Source organism: Scyliorhinus canicula, chromosome 11 (assembly GCF_902713615.1).
Source record: "Scyliorhinus canicula chromosome 11, sScyCan1.1, whole genome shotgun sequence".
NCBI lineage: Eukaryota > Metazoa > Chordata > Chondrichthyes > Carcharhiniformes > Scyliorhinidae > Scyliorhinus > Scyliorhinus canicula.
In genome coordinates, this window is record NC_052156.1 from 124,175,022 (window position 1) to 124,197,772 (window position 22,751).

General features: G+C 48.9%; 1 protein-coding gene across 4 annotated transcripts in view; it reads left to right on the forward strand.

Moving 5' to 3' along the window:
- The first annotated feature begins 2,792 nt into the window (after positions 1-2,792).
- apaf1 (apoptotic peptidase activating factor 1) overlaps positions 2,793-22,751 on the forward strand; it is a 272,699-nt gene continuing 252,740 nt past the window's right edge. For all 4 annotated transcript variants that reach the window (XM_038811297.1, XM_038811298.1, XM_038811299.1 and 1 more), the window contains exon 1: positions 2,793-2,884. The gene's annotated coding sequence lies outside the window, so the exon portion shown is untranslated. The remainder of the gene's footprint in view (positions 2,885-22,751) is intronic.

The following is a 22,751-nucleotide window of genomic DNA, read 5'->3' on the forward strand; positions in this document are numbered from 1 at the left end:
AGAGACCCAATCAGGAGCCGTGCTCTCTTTTGAAAGTCTGAAGTCTGCAGAACGTTCACCTGGTGCTCAATTCAAACACTTACCGGACGCTGCTCCCACGATTCCCGGCTGCTCCTGGGGTTCCTGGAACAGTAGGTTCCCAAGCGAGACAAGACCCAAATCCGCACTGCGCTCAATTTAAACACATACCGGTCGCTAGGTTCCACCCTCCGGACACTGCTCCCGTGATTCCCAACTGCTCCTGGGGTTCCTGGAATGGAAAGTTCCTGAGCGACAGCAGGTCAAATTCCACCTGCAGCTTTATCCTCTCCGCCTGCAGTTCCATGGTTAGGGCTGTGGAGTATCGCCGATCCACCACCGGTATGGAGTCGATCAGCTCCTGTCCTTTCTTTCCTACCCCTAAAGGCCCTATAAGCTATCATTTTACCCCTGACCACCACCTTCAGTGCCTCCCAGAACGTGGAGGGTGAGACCTCCCCATTCTGGTTGCAGGTTTGGCTTGGGGTATCTTTGTACAGAATTTTCACAGTAACTTCATTGCAGTGTTAATGTAAGCCTACTTGTGACAATAATAAAGATTATTATTATATTATTATTATAAAATTCCTTATCGACGAGGAGAGCTGCACCCAGCCTCCATGGGGGTGTTGGACCTGGTCCTTCTCCAACCTCACATCCATGTAATGTGGCGTGTGGTCGGAGATTACAATTGCTGAGCATTCCACCTTTGTTACCCCTGGACGCTCCTTTTTCCAACGACAAAAAAGTCTATCTGCCAGTGGACCTTAAGAAGGAAAATTATTTTTCTCTCAGGTGATTGAACCTCCAAGGGTCTACCCCCCCCACCCATCTGCTCCATAAAGGTGTTCAATTCTCATGCCATACCTTTTAAAAAAATTTAGAGTACCCAATTATTGGGCAATTTAGCATAGCCAATCCACCTACCCTGCACATCTTTGGGTTGTGGGGGCGAAACCCATGCAAACACGGGGAGAATGTGCAAACTCCACATGGACAGTGACTCAGAGCCGGGATCGAACGTGGGACCAGTGCTAACCACTGTGGGGTCAGCCATACTCACCCTGTGGACCTGGCCTGCTCACGGTCCATTCAAGATGGCCACCGATTACCTCCTCATTTTCACCATCTCCGTGTTGTATGCTACAACCAGTGGTCTACCCTCTCTCCTGTTTCTCCTCCTACCTTTGTGCTCCCCCTCCCCCCTTGGCTTTACCCCACTTCTATACCACCCCCGACTTCCCCTTTACACCCTCATTCAATTCCCCTGAATTTCTGTTTTTCCCTTCCCCTCCCGGGAGGCGTGCCGCGGCCTGCTCCTTCACTGTACATCCGGTCACTAGCCTGCACGCTAATGTAGCAGCTCCCCCAACAGTTGGATTTCCCTATTTAACCCTCATCTGTTCTCTTCCCCACCTCCCACCTCCTCCTCCGGCCTCTGCCTGTGGTCGCCACTGACCCTCTCGAATTCCTGCAGCCCGTGTTCTGGCCATGGCCCTCTATTGTTGGTTCCTCAAGTTATTTTTCTGGACAAACCTATTGGCCTCCTTCGAGGCGTCAAAGTAGTGTCCTTTACCCCTGTACGTGAGCCATAGTTTGGCAGAGTAGAGTATGCCAAACTGCACCCCACTTTTGTACAGCGTGGATTTGGCACTGTTGAATTCTGCCCTGCGCTTGGCCAGGTCAGCACCAATGTCCTGATACAAGCGCATTGAATGTGCTTCCCACTTGCAACCTCTTGCGCTCTTCAGCCACCTCAGGATCTGCTCTTTGTCTTGATACCTGTGGAGCCTCATGATTTTCTACCACAGGGGTTCCTAAGCCCTGGGCCATTGCCGAAGAGGCCTGATGGTGCGGTCTACCTCTGGGGGTTTGGCGAAGCATTCCTCGTCTACCAGATTCCTGAGCATGGCTGCTATGTATTCTGTGGGGTTCCTCCCCTCCGTTCCCTCCGGCAGCCTCAGGATTCTCAGGTTTTGACGATGTGATCGGTTCCCTTGGTCGTAAACTTCATCCTTCAACCTCTTCTGGGTCTTGACCAGGCTCGCCACCTCGGCCTTGAGTTCCGCGATCCGGTCCGCTTGTCCGTGACAACTTTTTTAAGGCTCCATGTCGACGTTACCTGGATCTCTAGCCTCCGCTCCATAGTATCCATTGCCTCCCTCACACCACTCCCCGTGTGTGCGTGGGTTTCCTCCAGGTGCTCCGGTTTCCTCCCACAGTCCAAAGATGTGCAGGTTAGGTGGATTGGCCATGATAAATTGCCCTTAGTGTTGGGTGGGGTTACTGGGTTATCGGGATAGGGTGGAGGTGTTGACCTTGGGTAGGGTGCTCTTTCCAAGAGCCGGTGCCGACTCGATGGGCCAAATGGCTTCCTTCTGCACTGTAAATTCTATGATCACACATTGTCTCTGACCCATCCTGAGGCAGACCACAGAAGATGTCCCAAAAATATGCATAAGCAGGCTGTGTGTCTGTGTTTCACTCAGCCTGTGTGTGTGAGAGAGAGAGAGAAAGCCATTGCTGCAGCTTCTGGCTGCCTTGCCCACCCAGCATCCAGGTCAGATCCAAGGGTGGCTGGGACCTCAGGCCCGCACGCGGGGTAAGTCAACAATGCACGGCGGGGGCGCGCGCGCAAAGCGCACAGCACCTTAGGCGCGCACTCACGCACGCACGGCACAGGGCACCCGGGGACGCGCGCGCACAGCGCACATCACCCGGGGCGCGCACGCACGGCACAGGTCACCCGGGGACGCGCGCGTAGTACGGGGAACGCGGGGAGGGGCGCGCACGGCGACACCAGGAAGCAGCGGCGCGGAGGCAGCGGAATCCGGCTCAAAGGGGGTGTTGCCCCGCACTTCAGGGGGTAAGTTTCGGAGGGGAGGCCATTGCCTACCATAAATTTCAGCCCGTGCGTGAGTGTGGGTGAGAATCATCACTGAGGCCCCGGGGTCCCCTCTGGTTAATCACTGGGGGAGGGGTCAGCCTGGGGAAGGGGGTCAGCCGGGGGGGTCAGCCTGGGTTGTGCGCTCGAGAGGAGGACATTCAGCCCACAACCTGCTGACAGGCTTTCCCTGGAGCAGAGGAGACTGAAGGGGGACATGATTGATGTGTATAAAATTATGAAGGACGTAGATAGACAGAAAGAAACTTTTCCCCTGGGTGGAGGGATCGATGACCGGGGGCCCCATAGATTTGAGGTAAGGGGTTTAGAGGGGATGTGAGGAAAACCTCTTCACCCAGAGGGTGGTGGGTGTCTGGAACTCGCTGCCCGAAAGGATGGAGGAGGCAGAGACCCTTAAATGATTTAAGAAGTATTTGGATGTGCACTTGTGATCCCAGGGAATGCAAAGCTTTGGGCCAAAGTGTTGGAAAACAGGTTTGGGAAACTTAGGTGGATGCTAATGTGCTGGCCTTAGAAAGGGTTCAGAGGAGGTTCACAAGAACGAGGAACGGTTGTGGACTCTGGGTCTGTACTCATTGGAGTTTAGAAGGATGAGAGGGGATCTTATTGAAACGTGCAAGATACTGCGAGGCCTGGATAGTGTGGTATGGAGAGGCTGTTTCCACTTGTAGGAAAATCTAGAACCAGAGGACACCATCTCAGACTAAAGGGACGATCCTTCAAAACAGAAATTAGGAGAAATTTCTTCAGCCAGAGGGTGGTGAATCTGTGGATCTCTTTGCTACACAAGGCTGTGGAGGACAAATCACTAAGTGTCTTTAAGACAGAGATAGATGGGTTCTGAATTAATAAAGGGATTAGGGGTTATGGGGAGAATGCAGGAGAATGGGGATGAGAAAATATCAGCCATGATTGAATGACTGGTGCAGACACGATGGGCCGAAGGGACCTTTCTGTGTTGTAGACCTCTGTGACATGTCTGAATACCACCACATAGCGAGGGAGATGTTGTTGGTGGCATGTAAACCAATGTGACCCTGGAGCAAGGAGTGTGGAAGACCCGAGGCTAATGGATACAATCTATGCCAATATTATTGTCAGAAACATGTAGCTGGGAGGGCAGAAAGATTACCACCTACCCTCCCTCCCCCCCATGTGTACCCATTGCTATGTCAGTTTCCCCATTGTTGTCCGTAGAACACCAGGGCCCCTTCTTGCTGTGTTGAGTGCGAATGTCATGCCAGTGATGTGACCTAAGTACTATAACAACCAACCTTTCTTATGAATTTGAAGCTTTGGAAAGGTGGTTGGTAACTTTCTGTCCTCTTGTAGTGTTGCTTTTTCAGAGCCAGTTTAACTGGAATCATGGAAGGTGTAGCATAACCAAAATATGTTTGCTCCATTCCTAGTTAAGAGTAGAGTAGCAGAATAATTGGTTCTGGTTTTTGTGAGCATTCCAACCGTTCTCTGGATGAAGAAGTTTCTTTTGAGTGCCTTATTTATTTATGACCGACTTCAAGTAGCAGCAACAAATAAATATGACCATGGCATCAAGGGGATACTATGCTGCATTTCTGCTGTGAAGTAGCCTCACCAATGGCAAACTAAATATCTGTTTCAGAAGCTACACTTTTTTTCTTCAGGTGTTCCCCCCCCCCCCAGTTTTAACTGTAGGCCCTTTACCTGTTTGTACCCTCTCTTATCATTGTTATGTGGCAGCTCTAGCTGTAAGACCCTCTTGTTACTTGCCTTTCTGAGGAACTTTATCACAAGTCTGTGAACAGCAATTGATACCTTGGAGACCAACACTGGCAAACATCACCTTCCTTCGACCTAACTTGTACTTTCCCTTTCCAATGCCATTCAACTCCAGAAGTCATTATTTTCTGGTCTTGTGTCTAACCTCAGGCATTTCCAAAGGACATTTCCTTATTATCCCTGTTTCCACATATTCCATTCTAAACTTTCGTGACCATGATTAGCTTCTTTTAAAATATCATGGTTCAAAACTTGTTAAACTATGCCATTATGCTTTTAAAACTTTAACAGTTACAATATAAAAAAATAAATAAACCTAACATTCTCTTTATGAACATACGGACAAGGAGCCATTCTCCCCCTCAAGCCTGCTCTGCCGTTTAATAAGATCACAGCTGATCTGATAGTAACCTCAAATCTGCATGCTGCCTACCCTGACAACCTCCCACCCCCTCATCACTAAGAATATATCTATCTCTGCTGTAAAAATTGTCAAAGACTTTATTTCCACCGCCAAAGACCCAGAACCCTCAGAGAACAAATTTCACTTAATCTTTGTTTAAAATGGGAAATTCCTTATTTTTGCAGAGTGGCCCCTAGTTCTGGATTCTTCCACAAGAGGAAACACCCTCTCCCTCGACATGCGCCCTGTCAAGACTCCTCCAAATCTTATTTGTTTGAATCAAATCACCTCTTATTTTTTGCTAAACGCCAAGATTAGCCTGTCCAAACTTTCATCATAAAGCAAACCAACCCGTAATATTCTTCGTTATAACCGCAAAGAGAAAGAAAGGTGGCATACGTCGAGTTCATATAACATGGAGAAAAGGGTTTATTTACAAGATGCTCCTCAAACAGGGTACAATGGGAAACTTCACAAAACCCCTCGAAACGCTCCGATTATATAATTGCATAGCATGTGACATTACGCCAGCCAATGATGTTACTCTGATACGTAACACCCCTCCCACTTTACTCCTTCAGCATCCCCAGAATTTTTACTTAATCAGATACTTTAACAAAGATCCAACACATTATGCCATTGTTAACTATCATTGCTATGTTACAGATATATATGTACATTTGGACATCTTGGGTGGACAACTGTCTCGTTTTGGCAGACCAACATTCAGGAACTTTGCTAGTGTCTTCCTGTACGCTGGCCAGTGTTGCCCCTGATGAAACCAACACAGGAACTGTCTCTGGTTGTGTGGGTGACTCTGTCATAACAGGTTCCATAATCCATGCAGTTCTAGTTCTCAAGTTGGGCATGTCACTGTAAACATCGAGGTACAGATTCTGTACTCAATACGTGCAGACAATAATTGGTCAGCGTGCTGACACCAAACGGTTCATTATCAATTTGCACAGTATAAGAAACCAGACCCGTTATGGCGAGTACAATTGCGGGAGTTCATTTTTCACCTGAGGTATAATTTCTCGCAAGAACGCATTCCCCACAGTCAAAGACTCTGCTTTTGCAATGTTCTTCCCTTCTAGCCACTTGCTTTTGATGTTGTTGCCTGACTATCTCTGAAGGAGGAGTCCATTGTTTGAACTGTGTGAGTAGTTTCCTTTTTAACATCAATACAGCCGGTAAGCTTTGTACTGTGGAATGTGCAGTATTTCTGCATGTCATTAGAAAACTATGAACACATTTAGGCAGAGAGCCTTTATCCCTCGAAACCTTCACTGCATGCTTGAGTGATTGTATGAAATGTTCAGCTAAGCCATTGGTAGTTGGAAGATGGAGTATATTTGATATGGCGGCTACCACAGCCCTTCTGGAATTCAACAGATGTGAACTGTGTACTGTTATCGCTCACAAGTTGTTTAGATTGCTGGAGTCTTGAAAATGCCTTGTCAAGCCTTCCTGTGGCCTGTTCCGTCGTTGTCGATTTCATGATGGCAACCTCTGGCAGCTTCAAATGCATGTCTACTGTGACCAAAAACACGTGTCCTTCGACTGGTCCCGCATAATCAACATGGATTCTTTGCCTTGACTTGGTGGGCTATTCCCATGGATGCAAAGGTTGTAGTGGCAGTACCTTCCACAACATAGGGCAGGAGTGGCAAAATCCCACATAGTGGGCATTGAACCCGGGCAACCAGAATTAGCTTCTTGCCAACTCCTTGATTCTAACTACACCGGGATGGCCTTGTGCAGCGGTTCCAGGATTCTACTTCGTAGATACGAAGCAATAATTACTCTAAAACCCCACAACAATACTCCATTTTGTACTGTCAACTCAAGATGCCTGGTAAGATAGGGTTTAAGGTCTGGATTCTTTCTATGCACTTGTGTTAGAGTGCCTTTTTGAATCATGGCCACCACCATCCCCATCACCAGATCTGTACGGGTAAATGTTCGCACCTGAGAAGACGTTACTGGAACATTTTCCACATGAGACAGATAGAATATGTCGTTGATGTGCTCTTCAGATTTGTGCTTATCTTTTTGTCATGTTGATATTGCAGCAGCAGTCTAGACAAAGCGTTTGTGCTCGTTTGCTGTTCAGACCTATGATATTTGGCGACATAATCGTATTCCAGTAAGATTAACGGCCAACGTTGTAATCGACTAGCAGTGAGCAAAGGTATCTCTTTATGTGGCCCAAACACTGTGGCCCAAAAGTGATAATGGTCAGTCAACAGGGTAAATTGACAGCCAAATAAATAATGGTGGAATCTTTGAATACCAAAAACAATGCTGAGAGTTTCTTTCTCAAGGTGAGCATGGTGGTGTCAGCATGAGCTGATGTCCTGAAAGCAAATGCTATTGGTCGCTCTTTGCCTGAAGGCATTATATGTGAGACATCTGTTCCAACCTGATAGCAAGCAGCAAGCGCAGCTTGAGTTTTGGGTTATCATGGACCAATAACTCGATTCCTGTTATTTATTTTGACATTTTGGTAAGCATCCTCACAATCGTTTGCTCAGAGCCAAGCTTGTAACAAAGCAACCTGTGTAAAGGCTTCAACTTTGTTGCTATGTGTGTACGAACATTCTAGAGTAATTTAACAATCCTAGAAATTACCTTAACTGAGCCACGTTCTGCAGTCGTGGAGCATCCAGGATCTTCAACATTTTTTTATTTTCATTGTGCAAATCATCTTGGTCAATGGTGTATCCAAGATGGTGAATAGAAGATTTGAAAAATTCGCACTTCTCTTTCTTGACCCTGAGACTACGTAGTTGCAGCGTTGCAAGAGTAGCTTCTGGGTTCTTCACATGCTCTTCGTCGTTTGATCCTGTAATCAAAATGTCGTCCAGGTAGCATTGCAAACCCAATAGACCACTCAAAATCTTATCCATAGATCGTTAAAAGGGAGAGGTGCTGATGTAACATGATATTAATATTATGGTGAATAATGGTTGAGACTCAACAGCTAGATTATTTTACAGATATGCTTGGGAGAGATCAAATTTGCAAAATTTTTGGACTCAGATTCCGACAAAAATATCTTCGCTAAGTGGTAAAGGATATTGATCAGCACGTAATGCAGGGTTGATCGCCGTTTTGAAATCCCCGCATATTTGTACTGAACTATCCTTTACATAGAACATAGAACATTACAGCGCAGTACAGGCCCTTCGGCCCTCGATGTTGTGTGACCTGTGAAACCACTCGAAAGCCCATCTACACTATTCCCTTATCATCCATATGTCTATCCAATGACCATTTGAATGCCCTTAGTGTTGGCGAGTCCACTACTGTTGCAGGCAAGGCATTCCACGCCCTTACTACTCTGAGTAAAGAACCTACCTCTGACCTTTATCTATCTCCCCTCAATTTAAAGCTATGTCCCCTCGTGCTGGACATCACCATCCGAGGAAAAAGGCTCTCACTGTCCACCCTATCTAATCCTCTGATCATCTTGTATGCCTCAATTAAGTCACCTCTTAACCTTCTTCTCTCTAACGAAAACAGCCTCAAGTCCCTCAGCCTTCCCTCATAAGATCTTCCCTCTATACCAGGCAACATTCTGGTAAATCTCCTCTGCACCCTTTCCAATGCTTCCACATCCTTCCTATAATGCGGCGACCAGAATTGCATGCAGTACTCCAAATGCAGCCGCACCAGAGTTTTGTATAGCTGCAACATGACCTCATGGCTCCGAAACTCAATCCCTCTATCAATAAAAGCTAACACACTGTACGCCTTCTTTTTTTTTTTATAAATGTTTTTATTCAGTTTTCATATTTTATATTGAACAAATTACAAATTGTTAGGAGAGAAAAAGAACAAAAAAAAAAAAAAAAAAAAAACAACAAACAAACACGCAAAAATTAACATACATATTTACAGGTAAGCATCTTCGTAGTAGTAACTGCGCCCGCCCCCCCCCCCCCCCCCAACATGTTTATTTAGTTTGGTTTTGGGCCTTAGCTAGCCATCGAACCCCCGTACCGAACCTGTAGCCCCTCCCGCTACCTTCCCCCGACTATTCTTCCTCTTGTACATTGGCCACAAATAGGTCCCGGAACAGTTGCATGAATGGCTCCCACGTTCTGTGGAAGCCGTCGTCCGACCCTCGGATGGCAAATTTGATTTTCTCCATTTGGAGAGATTCCGAGAGGTCGGACAGCCAGTCCGCAGCTCTGGGCGGTGCTGCTGACCGCCAGCCAAACAGGATTCTACGGCGGGCGATCAGGGAGGCAAAGGCAAGGGCGTCCGCCCTCCTCCCCAGGAATAGATCTGGCTGTTCTGAAACCCCGAAGACCGCCACTATCGGGCATGGCTCCACCCTCACTCCCACCACTTTGGACATAACCTCGAAGAAGGCTGTCCAGTACTCCACGAGTCTGGGGCAAGACCAGAACATGTGGGCGTGGTTGGCCGGGCCTCTTTGGCACCGTTCACATCTGTCTTCCACCTCCGGGAAGAACCTACTCATACGGGTTCTTGTTAAGTGGGCTCTATGTACCACTTTTAGTTGCGTCAGGCTGAGCCTTGCGCACGTGGAGGTGGAGTTGACCCTATGCAGTGCTTCGCTCCAGAGTCCCCACCCTATCTCCATCCCCAGGTCGTCCTCCCATTTCCTTCTTGTTGCGTCCAGTACGGTGTCGTCCCTATCTACCAGTCGGTCATACATGTCACTACAGTTCCCTTTCTCTAGGATACTTGCGTCCAGTAGGTCTTCCAGTAGTGTCTGTCGTGGCGGTTGTGGGTACGTCCTTGTCTCCTTTCGTAGGAAGTTTTTGAGCTGCAGGTACCGTAGCTCGTTCCCCCCAGCTAGCTGAAACTTCTCTGTCAGTTCGTCCAGTGTTGCGATCCTGTCGTCCGTGTATAGGTCCCTGACTGTCAGTGTCCCCCCGTCCTGCCTCCACCTTTTGAAGGTGGCGTCAGTCAGTGCTGGTGTGAACCTATGGTTGTTGCAGATGGGAGCCCTGTTCGACATTTTGGTCAGGCCAAGTTGCTGCCGCAGTTGGTTCCAGGATTGGAGGGTGGCTGTCACCACTGGGCTGCTGGAGTGTTTTTTGGGTGGGGATGGGAGTGCTGCCGTGGCGAGGGCCCGGAGGGAGGTTCCCATGCAGGAGGCCTCCTCCGCACGCACCCACTCAGCCTCTGGCTCCTGGATCCATCCCCTTACTCGCTCGGCTGTTGCTGCCCAGTGGTAGAATTGTAGATTCGGGAGGGCTAGCCCTCCCCTGGTTTTTGTTTTTTGTAAGACCTTCTTTGGGATCCTAGCATTTTTACCCCCCCATACGAACGCCATGATGAGTTTGTCCAGCGCTTTGAAAAAGGCCTTGGGGATGTAGATCGGAATGGATCTAAACAGGAAGAGGAACCTGGGCAGTACGTTCATTTTGATCGTCTGAACTCTCCCCGCGAGGGAGAGCGGGAGTGTGTTCCATCTTTGCAGGTCCTTTTTAACTTCCTCCGTCAGGCTGGTGAGGTTCCATTTGTGGATCCCTTTCCAGTCATGGGCTATTTGGATCCCCAGGTAGCGGAATTTATGTCGGGCTTGATTGAACGGCAGCCCCTTTAGTGCTGCCCCCCCCCCCCCCTTGCGGGTGTACTGGGAAGATCTCACTTTTGCTCATGTTGAGTTTGTAGCCCGAGAAGGCTCCAAACTCTTTCAGGAGCGCGATGATTCCGTCCATGCTGCTTTGTGGGTCCGAGATATAGAGGAGCAGATCATCCGCATAGAGTGAGACTCTGTGCTCTCTACCTCCCCTTCGGATCCCCCTCCAATTTTTTGCTGCCCTGAGCGCGATTGCTAGCGGTTCAATTGCTAGTGCGAACAGCAGCGGGGACAGTGGGCATCCTTGTCTGGTGCCCCTGTGCAGCTGGAAGTATTGGGAGTTGGTATTGTTGGTCTGTACACTCGCCATGGGTGCGTTGTACAGGAGCTTTACCCAAGCGGTGAACCCTGTTCCAAGCCCGAACCGCTCCAGTACCTCTATGAGGTATTTCCACTCGACTCTGTCGAAGGCCTTTTCTGCGTCCAGGGAGACGATCACCTCTTGTGTTCTCTCCCCGGAGGGGGTCATTATCACGTTCAGCAGGCGCCTGATGTTCGCGGTAAGCTGTCTACCTTTGACAAAGCCCGTCTGGTCCTCTGTGACCACCTCAGGTACACAGTCTTCTAGCCTCTTGGCTAGGATTTTGGCCAGTATTTTGGCGTCTGCATTCAGCAGAGATATGGGTCTGTATGACCCACATTCCGTTGGGTCTTTGTCTTTCTTAGGTATCAGCGAGATTGAGGCCTGTGCTAACGTGGGTGGCAATGTGCCCCTAGCTAGCGAGTCTGTGAACATCTCCCGCAGGTGCGGGGCCAGCGCTGTCGCAAATTTTTTGTAGAAGTCCGCCGGGAATCCGTCCGGTCCCGGCGCCTTCCCCGCCTGCATGGAGCTAATGCTGTCCATGATCTCTCCCAGTGCTAGTGGTGCTTCCAGATCCCGTTTTCTGCCCTCTCCCACAACTGGTATGTCCAGTCCGTCAAGAAACCGGTTCATCCCAGCCTTCCCCGTTGGGGGCTCTGAGGTGTACAGCTCTTGGTAGAAGGCCTTGAAGGTTTTGTTAATCCTCTCTGGTTCTGTTTCCAACGTGCCTCTGGTATCTCTGATTTGCGCAATTTCTCTGCTGGCTGCCTGCTTTCTCAGCTGGTGGGCCAACAGGCGGCTGGCTTTGTCTCCGTGTTCGTATAGGGCCCCGCGTGCCTGGCGGAGTTGGTGTACTGCTTTCCTGGTGGAGAGCAGGTCAAAGTTCCTTTGTAATTCTTTCCTCTCCGCCAGGAGTTCTACGGTCGGGGCCTCGGAGTATTTATGGTCTACCTCCAGTATGGAGTCGACCAGCTTCTGCCTAGCCACCCTTTCCTCCCTATCTCTTTGCGCTTTGTAGGCTATGATTTCCCCTCTTAGTACGGCCTTAAGCGCTTCCCAGAACGTGGAGGGTGAGACCTCCCCGTTTTGGTTGATCTCAGTGTACTCCGCTATGGCCCGCGCTATCCTTTCGCTGAAGGCCTTGTCAGCTAGTAAGGCACCGTCCAACCTCCATTTGGGGCGCTGGGCCCTTCCCGTCTCTAGCCGCACATCCATGTAGTGTGGGGCGTGGTCTGATATCACAATTGCGGAGTATTCCACCTTGTCTATCTCTGGAAGCACCGTTTTCCCCACCACAAAGAAGTCAATTCTGGTGTACACGTTGTGTACTGGGGAGAAGAAAGAGAATTCTTTCTCCCCCGGGTGGGCGAATCTCCAGGGGTCTACTGCTCCCATCTGCTCCATATAGTGACTGAGTTCCCTTGCCATGTTTGAGGTTTTCCCCGTTCTGGGGTTTGATCTGTCCGTCGTTGGGTCCTGTACACAGTTGAAGTCCCCCCCCATGATTAGTCGGTGCGTCGCTATGTCCGGGATTTCTGCCATGGTCTTTTGGATGAAGCTCGTGTCGTCCCAGTTGGGCGCATACACGTTAACTAGGACTACCGGCGCCCCATCCAGGGCCCCGCTGACCATGACATACCGTCCCCCTGGGTCCGTAACCGTCTTTGTCGCCCTAAACATTGTCCTCTTGCCAATCAGGATCGCCACCCCCCTGGCCCTTGCCCCATAACAGGAATGATAGGTTTGTCCCACCCAGCCCTTTCTTACCCGCAGTTGGTCCTGCTCCCTCAAGTGCGTCTCTTGGAGGAAGACTATGTCGGCCCTCATGTTTCTAAGGTGGGTGAGGACTCTAGATCTCTTCACTGGGCCATTAAGTCCCCTTACGTTCCAGGTGACTATTCTGGTGGGGGGCTTCTGCCCCCTTGCTCCTGTGGGGTTAACCATATTTGTCCGGTGGACGCGCCCCTGCCCTCTGGGGTTTCCCTTTGTTAGGGGGCCGTCCAGGATGTCCACTATCACTGCTCTCCCCATGCGGTCGGGTCCCTGCGCTCCGGGGTTCCCCCTTGTCCCGGGGACACCCGCCATGGCCGTCCACTGTGTGTCCGCCACGCGGGTAGCCCCCTGCACTCCGGGGGGCCCCTTCACCCACAGACCGTACTGGGTGGGTGTTTGCAGCAGTTCCCTGTTTCGAGCCCTTGTCTGTGGCACTTTGTGGCCCTATTCCCTTTCTGGCCTCTTTTGTCCCTTCGTCCCTGCATTTCCCCTCCCTGGTCTCTCGCCCCCCGAGTGCCCCCCCCCCCCCCGCTCTATCCCTTTCGGGGATACCCCTGTGTACCCCTCCATTGCCCCTCTCTCCCCCATTCCTGTCCCCATTTGCTCTCCCACCTTTGATGGGTGATCCCCCCCCTCCCCTGCCTGGCGCCTTCCCCCCTGTTGGGGGTGCGCTGCGGCCCTGCTCTGTTGCGCGCCCCCTTCGCTAGCTTTCCTGCTAGCACGGTGGCTCCCCGCTCGGAGGTTGCTGTCCCCCTTCCCCTCTCCCCTCTCCAGTACTCCCGTTCCCTCGTGCCGGGGCCTGGCCTCCCACCTGGAGCGGGCCCTTGGGCATTGGGTTGTTTTTCCTGGGTGCTCCTGCCAGGGGGGAGGGGGCTGGCTTTGCCTCGCCCCTCCCCACCCCCCCGTCGGCATGACGTATCTCCTTGCCATGGGCCCCTCGTCCCTACTTCCCATGGCGTTTTTCCAGCCCGTGCTCCTCAACGAATCTATTCGCCTCGGCAGGGGCTGTAAAGAAATATTCCTTGTGTTGGTATGTGACCCAGAGTTTTGCTGGGTACAGCATACCAAAACGTACTTTGTTCTTATAGAGAGCTGCTTTCGCTCTGTTGAACTCCGCCCGTCTCTTAGCTATGTCCGCTCCAAAATCCTCGTAGATTCTGATGGCGTGCCCGTCCCAATTGCAGGCTCTATTCTCCTTGGCCCAGCGCAGGATTGTCTCCCTATCCCGGTACCGGTGCAGTCTGGCTATAACTGCTCTCGGTTTTTCCCCTTCCTTGGGCTTCGGGCGCAGTGACCGATGAGCTCTGTCCATTTCCGGTGGGGTGGGAAAAGTTTCCCGCCCCACTAAGGAGCCCAGCATCGCAGCCACGAATGTTGTGGGATTTCTACCCTCTATCCCCTCTGGCAGGCCCACTATCTTAATGTTTTGCCTTCTCGAGTTGATCTCCTGGTCGTCTACCCTGCCCTTCAGGCTCCCCTGTGTTGCACTCAGTTTCGCCATTTCCCTCTCCAGGGACATGACCCGGTCGCTCACGTCAGTCGCTGCCTTCTCCAGCTCTTTAATGGTTGCCCCGTGGGCTTCCAGTATCTTCCCTTGGGCTTCCAGTATCTTCCCTTGGGCATCCACTTTCTCCTCCATTCTGGTCAGAGCCTGCTGCACCCCTGACATGGCCCTGGTCATTGCTGCCTGTGCTGCGGCCTCTGTGTCTGCTTTTAACTCTGCCTTGATTGCCTGCAGCTGCTCCCTCACCACCTCTGCAATGGCTTCCTTCCAATTCACGCCCCCCTCTAACCCCAGGGGAGAGGTTGCCCGCCCGTCCAGCCCTTTTGGATGCGGCGATACATTCTTCCCGCTGCTTCGCGTGTTGACTCGTTCGCCCAAGCTGGTTTGCCCTTTGCCCCGTCCACCTCCGGTGCCCCCTTTCTCTTGGGTCCCTTCTGGCATTTTTTTCTCCCCCTTCCCCTTCATCGTTTCTTCTCTCCTTTTTCTTCTTTTCCCCCTTTTCCGCACCCTATTTTAATTTTATTTATATATATATATATATATATATATATAAAAATATATGTATATATTTTTTTTTTTTTTTAAATGAAAAATTTATTTCCCCCCTTCTTTCCTTTACCCCTTTATTTCACCCCTTTTCTCTTTACCAGTTTTCTTTTGGGTTTTTATTTTAAAAAAAAGAACAGAAATATAAGTCTCTTTTTTCTTTTGTTTTCTCTCTCCACTCGCCCAGGAGAGAGAGAGAGAGTCCCCCTTTGTCCTTGCCACGTGGTGGTCACTGCAGTTGGGGGGAGGGGGAGGGGCGAGTGGGGCTGCTGGTTGGGGGGGGGGGGGGGGTTTGTGTCCCCGCTGCTGGTTGGGGGGGGGGTTGGTGTCCTCGCTGCTGGTTGGGGGGGGGGGGGGGGTTGGTGTCCTCGCTGCTGGTTGGGGGGGGGGGGGGGGTTGGTGTCCTCGCTGCTGGTTGGGGGGGGGGGAGAGTTGGTGTCCCCGCTGCTGGTTGGGGGGGGGAGGTGGTGTCCCGCTGCTGGTTTGGGGGGGGGAAGAGGGCCCGCCGCTGCCGCACCGTTCCCGGCCCGCGTGGGGGGGGGGGGGGGGAGAGAGGGGTTGGACCTGCCGCTGCTGGGCCTCCCTGTCGCCGTCGCTCCTCGCCTCCGCCTTCCGCCGCCGCCCGCTCCTCCTCAGCTGCCGCCCGCTCCTCCTCCGCTTCTCCTCCGCTGCCGCCCGCCGCTGCCGCCCGCTGCTCCTCCGTTGTCGCCCGCTCCTCCGCCGTTGCCGCCCGCTCCTCCTCCGCCGTTGCCGCCCGCTCCTCCTCCGCCGTTGCCGCCCGCTCCTCCTCCGCCGTCCGGCCTGTCGGGGGGGTTCCTTCCTGGCGCTTGCGGGAGCCCCTCTCCCTGCGACCTCCTCGCTCGCCGCCCGGAAGTCCTTTTCCTGTACGCCTTCTTAACAGCCCTCTCAACCTGGGTGGCAACTTTCAGGGATCTATGTACATGGACACCGAGATCTCTCTGCTCATCCACACTACCAAGAATCTTACCATTAGCCCAGTACCCTGTCTTCTTGTTATTCCTTCCAAAATGAATCACCTCACACTTTTCTGCATTAAACTCCATTTACCACCTGTCAGCCCAGCTCTGCAGCTTATCTATGTCCCTCTGTAACTTGTAACATCCTTCCGCACTATCCACAACTCCACCGACCTTCATGTCATCTGAAAATTTACTCACCCATCCTTCTACACCCTCCTCCAGGTCATTTATAAAAATGACAAACAGCAGCGGCCCCAAAACAGATCCTTGTGGTACACCACTAGTAACTGGATTCCAGTCTGAACATTTCCCATCAACCACCACCCTTTGTCTTCTTCCAGCTAGCCAATTTCGGATCCAAACTGCTAAGCCACCCTGAATCCCATGCCTCCGTATTTTCTGCAATAGCCTACCGTGGGGAACCTTATCAAACGCTTTACTGAAATCCATATACACCACATCAACTGCTTTACCCTCGTCCACCTGTTTGGTCACCTTCTCAAAGAACTCAATAAGGTTTGTGAGGCACGACCTACCCTTCACAAAACCGTGTTGACTATCTCTAATCAAATTATTCCTTTCCAGATGATTATACATCCTATCTCTTATAAACCTTTCCAAGACTTTGCCCACAACAGAAGTAAGGCTCATTGGTCTATAGTTACCAGGGTTGTCTCTACTCCCCTTTTTGAACAAGAGGACAACATTTGCTACCCTCCAGTCTTCTGGCACTATTCCTGTAGACAAAGATCACTTAAAGACCAAAGCCAAAGGCTCAGTAATCTCCTCCCTAGCTTCCCAAAGAATCCTAGGATAAATCCCATTAAGACTGGGACGATTGGGCTCAATGACGCCTGTCTTCATTAACCTCTCAAGCACTCCTTCCACTTTCTGTCGAATAGCATAGGGTATGGTATGGACGTTCAAACACTTAGCCACACAGTCTGCCTTTATCTTGAGTTTCACGTTGACCCCAGTCATGCATCCAAGTGACTCTTCGAATGCCATTGCTCACTTTCTGAGAAGTGGGTGAAGATCACTCATAGAACCAACAAGTTGGTTTGCAACGGCCCAGTTTAGCTTATTCTTCCTTAACCAAGATCTCCCAAACAATGCTGGAAAGTTTCCTCGAACAATGTGAAGAGACAAATCCACTTTCAACTCGTTAACTTCCATGTTTACCTTGATGAAGTCCTTCAGTGGTGTGACCTCCTCGGTATATGTCCTCAAGACCACATCAGATGGATGCAATGGCAGATACTTCAACTTCTGACAGTATATCGATTCGGGTATAAGTAATACTGCAGCACCTGTATCCACTTCCATCTTAATGGGGTTGCCATTTAATTTTGGATAGACCCAAAATTGTTGCTGGTCTCCTTGTACTGCTAGAACAGCGAGCTTAAATTCCTTAAGCTGACTTGACACTTTGGGAGTCGGTCAGTCTTCAGTTGGATCACTTAACTGAGTTTATAGACCAAATTTGCAGTACTTTGCCAGCTTTTGCAGTGATGCAACAAATTGTGAAATGTTTTCCCCTTCCTCCTCTGCACGACAGTGAAAGTGGAATCTTTCAGCTATTAATAGTGGACGGGGAGAGTAATGTTCTTGCAAGACAGATATCTGGGTATACTACATTCTGTAGTAACATGAATGTTTTCCCCCCAACTGAGCTGAGAAAGGTGGCAGTATGCAGGTCTGCTGGTGTCTGAATGACTGGAACCTTGCCTCATAAGAGTTCCATGTCTCCTCGCCTTCATCAAGCACATCCATGGCTCCTTTTCTTCCCGCCATTTTTGGATTGCAGCTCCCTGATTTGAGCTACTCCGCCTTCAGCCGGTCTTGCCTGCCGTTTATTTTCTCTCCGTTTAAAGCCGACAAACTCGCAGCACACAAGCAAACTAGATATTTCTGTGCCTTGCTATTCCTGGGCAGTGGCAGAGTCTCAGTCCATAGGTTTGCGTTCTCGTGGCCCATTTCAATGCCTCTTGTTCAGTCATCTCAGCTCTACCCACTGCAAATGCTAATTATTTAGAAAGCTTCGATCCTCCATTTGAAGTAAGCCCCGGGTAACTCGCAGTTGTACAATAGCTTTTTTAAATTTTGAAAACCCTTTTGCTTGCGCCAGCGGCTGCCGTGATCGATTGTATGATTCGGCGATGCTCCGCTAAAACCTGTACAGTGTCCAAGTATTTACTTGAGAGTTGTTTTTACTTGCCCTAACGATGATTTTGCCTTGGAAACCGATGATATTTCTCCCGACTCATGTAAGGGCCCTTTCTGTTGAGTCCCCTCCCTCTTTCCCCTCCCTCTTTCCCCTCTCTCCATCTCTTTCTCTCCAGAAAAGCTGATGCATTTCTGCAACTGCAGAGACCTGAATGCATCTACAGTAAAACCATTACAGACCGGAAACAAAAACCCTCAAGCTGAAAGCCTAAATTGAAGAAAGATGTGCTTGCAATAAACGATACATTCCATTAGCTTTCCTTATTACTTGTAGCTGCATACTAGCCTTTTTTTGGCAGAGTGGCCTCCTTCTGTGGTGTACATTTTTCTGCATTTTCCAAGTGCCTTTAAAGGAGGAATGGGCTGAAATGGCACCTTCTGATCTGTAATAATTCAGTGACTCTATAATGGGGGTTCATGTGGCCTGGCGCAGAAAGTCTTCGCTTTCACTCAGAAAATTGAGGAAGAGCTAAATAACCCATAAATTTTATATAATTGACAATGCAGATGATCTCCACTGGCCTGGAAGAGTGCAGCTCCAACAACATTCAAGAAGCTCTACACCATCCAAGCCAAAGCAGCCAGCTTGATTGCTATACATTCCAAAACACATTTGATCCCTCCACCACCGATGAACAATGGTAGCCATGTGTACCATCAATAAGATGCACTGCAGGAACTCACCGAGGATCCTTAGGCAGCAAATTTCAAACCCACGACCACTGCCATCTTGAAGGACAAGGACGGCAGATAGTTGGGATCACTGCCACCTGGAGGTTCCCCTCCAAGTCATTCACCATCCTGACTTGGAAATGGCCTGTCTTTCCTTCAATGTCGTCAGGTCAAAATCCTGGAATTCCTCTTCAACAGCTCTGTGAGTGTACCTACACCTTGGGGACTGTAGCAGTTCAAGAAGGCAGCTCATCCACCACCTTCTCAAGGGAAACTAGGGATTGGCAATAAATGTGGGCTTAACGAGGTGGTGTCCACACCCCACAAATGCATTTTAAAAATTGTGCATCTCAACACTTGTATTGTGAGTGTTAGCTGTAACAAAGTTTGGAATCTTGATTTATGTATGGGTGTGCTTGCTGCATGTAAAGCAATGAAGTGAGTGACCCGGCATACCAATGGTAGATTAGATAATTGAACCATTTGGCTCTGAAATTAGATAGCTGGCACTTTGTGTTCCCATTCATATTCAAGTGCAGCCAATCTATCTGATTGAACTTTGGGAAATCAATCTTGGCCGAGGTATTTCATTGTTCTCTGACAAATAATAAAAGGCAACAAAGGTGTCCGAGTCACCTTGAAAGTAGGCAGAGAGTAACCTGGGACTGACAGTCCGGCCCAAGTTTGTGGATTGTATTGGCAGCTTAGTTGTGAAAAGTGGGAAGTCAGGAAGAAAAAATGTATGCCAGAAGTGTAGTTCCGTTTTTTGATAGTTTCCCCAGATGCAGTTGAAGAATTAAAAAAAAAAAAAATGTTTTTTTATTTATCATGACTGAGGTTGAAAACCTACCTTAACAGAGTATTGTGTCAGAAGGCTGCTTACTAAAATTCTGGTGTAACAGCATGCAAATGTTTCATTGCATTGTATCACAACATGGTTTTTGTTCCATCCATTGCTGAAGGTGGGTGGAGAAAATGTTTTTGCCTTGTTCATTAGTCTGCTTGCAAACAATATATCTCCAACAGATTTCAACAAAACGTGGTACACAAGAGTTTGGCCTGAGGAAGAACTAATTAGTTTTTGGCAAAGATCCAGATCCTGGAATTTGTGAAGGATCAGTTAGCATCAGGAGTTGGAATGAATTGACATTTTTAGAAAGCTGTAGGTTGTTTTATTTAGAATGTTGCTGATTGTTTTAGAAGGTGGAATGTCTCAGCTGCTGTGGTGGAATTTATCCCAGCTGTCAAAATGTGAGCAGAGTTTTCAGAGCAGGTTGCTGCATGTGGATTGTACTGAAGCCACTTCCATGAGATGGAAGCTCTTAATGAAAACATTTATTTTTTTCAGCTTTGCAGTTGCAGATCATCAAGGAGGCAGGGAACATTGGGTTAACACAGTGTAGAACATAGGACATAGAACATAGAACAGTACAGCACAGAACAGGCCCTTCGGCCCTCAATGTTGTGCCGAGCCATGATCACCCTACTCACACCCACGTATCCACCCTATACCCGTAACCCAACAACCCCCCCCCCACCCTTACTTTTATTAGGACACTACGGGCAATTTAGCATGGCCAATCCACCTAACCCGCACATCTTTGGACTGTGGGAGGAAACCGGAGCACCCGGAGGAAACCCACGCACACAGGGGGAGGACGTGCAGACTCCACACAGACAGTGACCCAGCCGGGAATCGAACCTGGGACCCTGGAGCTGTGAAGCATTTATGCTAACCACCATGCTACCCTGCTGCTGAAACATACATAAATAGAAGCAGGAGGAGACCATTAGGCCCTTTGAGCCTGCTCTGCCATTCATTATAATCATGGCTGACCATCAAGTTCAATACCCCAATCCCACTCTCCCCCCCCCCCCCCCTCCCCTCCAATATCCCTTGATTCCTTTAGCCCCAAGAGCAGCATCTAATTCCTTCCTGAAATTACACAACATTTTGGCTTCAACTATTTTCTGTGGTAGTGAATTCCACATATTCATCATTCTCCGGGTGAAGACATTTCTCCTCATTCAGTCCTAATAGGTTTACCCCTTATCCTCAAATTATGACCCCCTAGAATCTACCCTGTCTAATCCTGTTAGAATTTTATAACTTTCTATGAGATCCCCTCTCACTCTTCTAAACTCCAATGACTATAATCCTAACCGACTTAGTCTCTCCTCAAATGACAGTGCTGCCACACCAGGAATCAGCCTTGGCGGAGGTACGTGCTCCACTGAGTGCACTGTGCACTTTAAAAAAAAAACTATTTGAGTATGTACTCTAGATGTTAGTGGTGACACTCTCCTTTGAGTCAGAATGTTGGGATTCATGCCTCACTCTGGAGACTCGCATTGTAACTTAGGTTTGCACTTTAGGAGAGTACTGAAGGCTTGTTGTACTGTCAACGGAGTGATCGTTCAGATGGGATAAACGGAAGCCCCCTAAGCCTGTTCGGTTGGACAGACTCAAAAGGAACCATTTGAAGATTTTGGGTGGGGGTTTGGTGCGAGGGTGCAGTTCTCCTGGGATGCCAAACTCAGCATCGCTGAACATATCTGATCATTTATTTTGTTGCTGTTTGTGGAACCTTGGCCGCACTTATAGTTACAACAGCACTACATTTCAAAAGATGTTTACCTGTGAAATGTCTAGATTTTGAAAGAAAAGTATTTCATTTTTAAAAATTGAAATGTAGTAATGTAGTGTACTAATGAGCAGTGGTGACAAAGTGAGTATCAAATTAGTGTGAGAAATAGTGTGTGCAACAGATTAGATTATTGATGTGCCATTCTGCTCTGTGTCAAGGCACGGACTACCTCTGTAATCTTAACAGACAGCAAATTCCTATTGTGGCCATTGAATGTCAATTGACCTGGAGGGGGGATGTACAATGGAAAAGTTAGAGGGAGAGTCTTGTTTCATTGTTATATCTGTTACTGGCTAAGGAGCCTGAAAATGACCAGGGAGCAGATTGTTCTCTCAGCCACAGCCTGCAAAGGGAGATAAATATTCATGTTTGTTACCATCACTGAAAGAAACCAAAGTGCCATTGCAGGCATTTTCACTTTATAACATTTTAAATTGAACAATGCCAGTACAGAAGACTGGAATTTCTGAAATGCATTTTAATTCCGTGACTGCCAGAGCAAAACCTTTCTTTGACTGAATGTTTTGGTTAACGGCAGGGAGTCTTACTGTGAGGGTAAAGGAATAACATTCAGATAAAGTTACAGCATTAAAGTTAGCATCATCCGTTTTGTTAAAATTGTGTGGTTTAAAATATGTGAGGAAGTACTTAAGTTTGTTTAACTTCCAATATAAAAAAGAAATGCAGTGGTCCGAAGATGTTCTAACGATTGTGTGCTAATTTTCAGATAACCTCCCAACTTGAAACATGAAAGTTTAATATTTGAGTTTTGCACACAGTTTGGGTCTCCTTACCTAAAGTAGGATACACTTGCCGTAGAGGGAGAGCAACAAGTGTTCACCAGACTGATTCCTGGGATGGCAGGATTGTCCTACGGGGAGAGATTGGGGAGGCTGGGCCTATGTTCTCTCAAATTCGGAAAAACGAGAGCTGATCTCATTGAAACATACAAAATTCTTATAATGCTCGGCAGGGTAGATGCTGGAAGGATGTTTCCGCTGGCTGTGAGGACCTACAACCAAGGGACACGGTCTCAGAGTAAGAGGCAGGACATTTAGCACAGAGGTGAGGAGGAAATTCTTCACTCAGAGGGTGGTGAATCTTTGGAATTCTCTCCCCCAGCGGGCTGTGGAAGTTAAATCATTGAGCACGTTCAAAACAGAGATCAATAGATTTCTAGATACTAAAGACATCAAAGGATATGGAACTGGTGCGGTAAAATGGCGTTGAGGTAGAAGGTCAGCCATTATTTAGTTGAATGACAGAGCAGGCCCGAGGGGCCAAATGTCTGACTCCAATGTTTCTAATCTAATGGGCGCAACCTTGTTTTATTGGTCTTTCATTTTCATACATAGCGAGGTCATATAGTGACACATATTACAGGTGTCTAT